Below are 6,305 nucleotides of genomic sequence, written 5' to 3'. Positions count from 1 at the left end.
TAAGTGCATTTAACCTGTCATGCAATGCATACATATCAGGGTTATTATCATTAACTCAGGGACGGATTATGACGCACCGGTGCCCTGGGCACGGACTGATTAGAGGCCCCCTCAGTTTAAATTGTGCTCATTTGTTCTTAAATTCAAATAGTAATGGATTCTATTTACACTAAGTGCAAATAGCTATAGGTTATATTTACACTGTTAAAATAGTAGGATTTTCTGCTATGTATACTACTTGTCGCAAAATAGTATTATTATAATTAGCAATTATCTGCACTTCAGTATTGTATTACATTATAAACCAGTTTGCAATAATAACATATTGAGTGTAAATTTTTAATAATTTTAATTCAAATTATTAAATGGATGCCATCTTACTGATACAATAAAGCCCTCCCAACACCTATCTTAACCCTACCCGATACTTTATTTTTAACTTTTTGGTTATTTCTTAAATTTTTATTGACAATAAATGCTTTTACGATGTGATAAGAGATTTGAAAAGGGAGAAAAAAAAGTTTTTATAATCTTGACAGACCCTATCACACGTTGGTGGGTGGAGTTAGTGTAAATAGTCTCTGCCAAAAGGTGGGCAATTTGCACTAAGTGTAAATAGACTTCATTTACATTATCATTGGCAGAATTAAAGCACTCTCAAAAACTCCCATTAATCACTGAAGTTGCTTACATTGTCAAATTAATATCTTGCTTACATCATATGCACTTCTGCACTTTGTTGTTTCTGATGAGAGAAATCGGCAGAGAGCAGAATTCATTCAGGGAGCGCGAGCTGAATGATCTAATCACACCGGTGTGATCGTTTATTAAATATAAAAAATATTAGTCGGCTATTTTTTTGTCTTTTGGAAGCTTGCCTCAAAAATCTGAGGGGAAATTGCGGTCCAGGAGTAGCGGTATTTCGGCTGGGCCCCCTCTGGTCCAGTGCCCTGGGCACGTTCCCGGTAGGCCCGTGCGTTGATCCGTCCCTGCATTAACTAAAATATAAAAAATATTTTTGTCACCTGAAAAAAAGCCTAAATAAAATATAATACCACAAGTGTTGCAACTAGCTGAAATAAGTTTGTTGAAACACTAAAATTATTAATTGGAAATAAAAACAAAAACATAAACCTAAAATGCAAGTTAAAAATAAAATAAATATTACAATTTAGAAATGTTGCCTTAGTAACTAATTGAAAGAAGTTTAGGTTAAAGCACTAAAATTATTAACTGGAAATAAATAAAAACTGGCGCCAATAGCCTCATGCAGACATAAAATACAACTGTTCTCACGGCGACCCGAATTCGAATCCCATCTCCATCGATGTCCTTTGCTGATCCCGCACCCTCTCTCCACCCAATGCTTTCCTGTCTGCTCTCTACTACTCTCCTATCTAATAAAGGCATAAAAAGCCCAAAAACTTTAAAAAAAAAAATGTTTTGATTGAAACACAAAAACTTAAAATTAACCTGAAAAGTAACCTTAAAAAAAAAAAAGAAAACTTATAAAATAAAAATTAAAAAAATAATATATATATACTACTACAATAACACTGATATACATGTACACACATATACAACATCTACTGCCCCCCCCACGTAAATGTCTAAATAAATAACTCGGGTTATAAAAATAATGTCACAATGAAAAAAAAATCTTAATGCTTCCAGAAATAGGCATTTGTTTACAGCAAAAAATATTTTATAAATTAATTTAAAAATTACAGGGAAAATCATCATCACTGCAATGCAGAAAAATAAAACATAACATGTATTAAACATACTTTAAAAAAAATTAGATTACAGAAATTAAAACATTTGAGCATTTCTGCTTATTAATTGACATGTTCATGCAAAAATATCTTAATGGTCCTGAAAATGGGTTTCATTGAAAAAGAAACAAAGAAACAAAGAAAGTAAAAGCAGTAGTAATTTGGAGGGGTGTGTGGAAGAAAACCAGGACATTTGATTCTCTGTATGACTCAAAATTGCCAGGTAGTCAAAGAAATTACCTACTTAAAGAGAAGTGCATGTACTTGTGTGTGTGGGAGTAACTGATTTCCCAATCCTTAACACACCTATCCAGCTCTTTTGCTTGATTTCAAGCTCTTTTAGTACTCAGTCCTGCAGTAACGCTCACTGCTGGACTTTTCTGTGCTGAAATGTGACAGAATCAGAATAAGCCCAGCAGTGATTCAGCGCTGGCTGGTTTGAGCCGGAAACCTCAGGCTGTTCATGCACACCTCAGTTATATAACGCATCCCAGCAGCTGCTGCCATTTCACTCACATTTGTTGTGAAATAAGTCACAGCTGGACAGATCAGACAAACAAAAGCTGCACTTGAGTGGACAGTATCACTGGCCTCACATAAAAAATGCTCCTGAACTTGACTCAGAAACAATCCACTTTCACCATGCAGCACTCGAGGGAGGAGCCCACGTTACAAACTCACTTAACAAGTTGAGAAATATATGAGAGATCTTGTCTTACTCCCTAAATGACCTCTTATGGCCTCTTAGGTAACGTATAGTCACATTCAAACCACACATACAGATTATGAAACGCTTTCCTCAGGCAAAATATTTAAGGCAGATAAGTCACATTTGCCGATATCATTTATGCATTTCACAGACACTTTTCTGAAAAATATTAATTAATTTTTTTCTTTCATTTTGGCGATGAACAGTCTATTTTTAGTATAATTAAGTTTTTTTGCATAACAGTATACTATAATTTCATTTAAATTTAACACAATTGTGGACAAAGGTTTGCTACATTTTGATCTTGGTGGACTAACATAAGCAAACTGTCCAACGCCATCAGATAAAGATGCCAGGACAACAGCCAGACACCTCTTAGAGGGCAAGAAGAAGACCTCTGGTACAAAGCCCGGGAAAGACAGGACTTCCTATTGGTCAAAATGCAGTTTCTGCCCTTCGCACCAACAGACTGTTCCTCAGGTTTTGGCCTGTGACTGCAGCAACAGTGGGTGAAACAAAGAGAGAGATCACAGAGTTCCATCCAAATCCATTCATAACTATGTTCTCAAACCTTAAACTGAAGCAAACTACAACACAAACATCTCATACTTATTCAGTGAAATAAGTATTCTCAGTGATAGCGATGTGTAGTGCAACATCTCAGTTGTGAATGGACAAATGAATGCATGCAGGACAGTTCAAACTTTTTCATCGTGTTTGGATTAATGTGTTTGTAACATTGCTAAATGTATTCTGGTTGTGGTTTGGTTAGTGAAAAATGCGCTGGTAAACCTTTAGTGACACTTTTCTAAATGTGTGTTTGGACTATGCAAATACACTGACACCAATAACAGATTGCAATCTCTTCCTCATCGGAAAAGATAAAGGTATACCTTTCTAGAAGACACTCCTTGTTCTGAGTCTCCGGCATGTCCAGAGAGACACTAACAGAAACACCTCCGTTCTGAGTCTGATTACTGCAATGGAAAAGATGTTAACAGATACACTGTTCTGAGTCAGAGTCCCGAAAGGAAAGGACACTAACAGATCTTGCTCTGAGTCTCCTGCCTGCAAGGGTGAGACAATAGCAGATCAACATCCTTTCCGAATCCAGGAAAGGACTGCAGCAGATCACCAACGTTCTGAACCTCTGGCCCATGAGGGAAGAGGCAATAAAAGATAAGTCCTGAGTCTCCAGCTTTGAGGCAGCAACACATTCGACCACGTCCTGAGCCTCCAGCCTGCAAGGAAAGAGGCAATCTACATTCAAACTTTAGTCTTCATCCAGCGAGAAAAAACAGATGCAGCACGTCCGGAGTCTCCATCCTAGAGAGACAAGGCAAATCAACCAAATTCTGAGTCTCTTGCCTAGAGAGGCAGAAGACACAGACATCTGCAACAAAGTAAAGCTCCGGCGAGCAAACCTTCACTCCAAGGTACCTTTGCTTGCGTGTTTGCTTGCAACCAGTGGAAGAAGTCACCGCCACCGGACTGATCACTCAACCACAGAGAACATAATTATCACCTGTCTAAACCTCTTCTAGAGACCTTGGCATTGCAGTGTATTATCAGTGTATGATTTTTCTTTTTTCTTTGTTTTTTTACTTTTATTTTTATTTTTTATATACAAGATTAATAATGCACATAAAAAATATTAACAAAAAACAAAAAGAGGGAGAGATATTAAACATATACATATCAGATTTATGCTACACAGCATATACAGCTATAGTCCTATACATACATACATCTCAGTGCATAGAATAAAAGAAACAAAAGCATATACATTGCCCTCCAAAAGTATTGGAAGAGTAAAGACAAAATTGCTCTGTTGACTGTGGAGTCAAGACATTTACAAATATGATTAAAAGATGAATATGAGACAAAACTACAGAATGTAACAATTTATTATTGGGTGATTCAACACATAGATGTTTTACCAGCTAAGAAGTTCAGCACTTTTAGAGTTCATCCCTCTATCTGATGTGAGCATAAGTATTGGAGCAGTTGCCTCACAGGTCTTTCTAAGTGATCAGCTGTGTCCTGTTGCATTAATTCTTCAGATATTAAAAGCAGGGAATGTGTCGTATCAGTTATATCAGGGATGGGCAACTTCGGTCCTGGAGGGCCACTGTCCTGCAGAGTTTAGCTCCAACCCTAATCAAACACACCTGAACCAGCTAATCAAGGTCTTCAAGATCACTAGAAAGCTACAACCAGGTGTGTTTGATTAGGGTTAGAGCTAAACTCTGCAGGACAGTGGCCCTCCAGGACCGAAGTTGCCCATCCCTGAGTTATATCCATTACTTCTGCATTCTGAATCTTGCATTCGATGATGACACACACAAACCAGGATGAAGATGAGGGAGCTGACTTTGAGAGAAAAGCAAGCGATCTGGATGCTAAAAGAAAAGAGGAAGTCAGTTAGAGCTCCTGCAAAAACAAAGAGCATGGAGAAATCAAGAGTTTGGAAACCACCAGCAACCAACAACGACCCGATCGGCTGAGAAAACAACAGTAGTTGATGACAGACAAATCATAAAAGCTGTGAAAATGAACCCTAAAAGACGTGTCTGTAAAATCACCAACAACTTCCAGAAAGCTGGGGTGATGCTCTGACAATCTACTGTCCTCAGGAGACTTTGACACAGAATTACAGATGCTACACAGCAAGATGCAGACCTCTGACCAGCTCCAAAAATAGAAAGACAAGATTAGAGTTTGCAAAAAAGCACAAAGGTGAGCCAGAAGAGTTTTGGAACTGTGTTTATGGTCCGAAGAGACAAAGATGAACCTTTATCTAAGTGATGGGAAAGCAAAAATGTGGAGAAAAAAGGGACCTGCAAATGATCCCAAGCATACAGCCTCATCTGTAAAGCATGGGAGAAAGAAAAAACAAAACAAAACAAAAAACATAAAGCCGAACAGATGAGGTTACCATTTCTATAACATTCACAGTTTACTTAGCTGAGGATGTCTTTATTTTCTTTATATATCACCACTTTTCCCAGTCCATTCTGAAAGCACTTTTTTTCATCTTTAGCGCAAGTTCTTCCATCACCAGGATTTCTTCAATGATCTCAACCCACTGTTTTACAATTCAAACAAAGTGCTGTCTTTAAGCCAATTCCTAGTTATAGTCTTTTTACATGCCACAAGAAGAATCTTACATAAATATTGGTCGCTTTTAGGTACTATGCCTTTAACATTTCCCATAAGCAAAAATAAAGAAGTTCATTACACCGAGACCTCAAAGTGCTCTGGAGGTTCCTGGAGGAACTCAAATTTAAAAAAAGAGTTATTGTTAGATTTATTAACATTGAAGTGGTTCCTGGAAGATCTTGCTTGTAAAAGCCAGCATCTGGAAGAACCCAGAGATTCATGTGACAAAATGAGATATGACTGATTATTTATACTTTATCGCATGGAACATAATGACTTTTGTGGCACTTGCCATGTGAAAACAAAAAACTTGGGTATAAGACTAAATGGTTTTAAAATTGGTCACACTTGTTCTGTTCACAGTCAGAATTGGCCGTCATGACAAAAAAATAAATAAATAAGTAAAAATAACAAAGGGACTTATTAAATCTACAAATCAGTCACAGTATATCCAATAAAAATTATTTCTGAAAACACTGTTCTCAGCAATAGGGAATACATATACTGTCATACAGGCATCCAATGGCTACACCATGTTATTACAAATTATTTTATTTATTTCCACCAGATTGCACTTGTATCTCCCTCCATTTGTTGGATTTTAAATGTTGTATAGCTTAAATTCTACAATAACTAAAAATAGTTTTATTGAAATAAAT

The sequence above is a fragment of the Barbus barbus genome (genome assembly GCF_936440315.1).
Source record: "Barbus barbus genome assembly, chromosome: 28".
Lineage (NCBI taxonomy): Eukaryota > Metazoa > Chordata > Actinopteri > Cypriniformes > Cyprinidae > Barbus > Barbus barbus.
Note: the sequence above shows the minus strand (reverse complement) of the source record.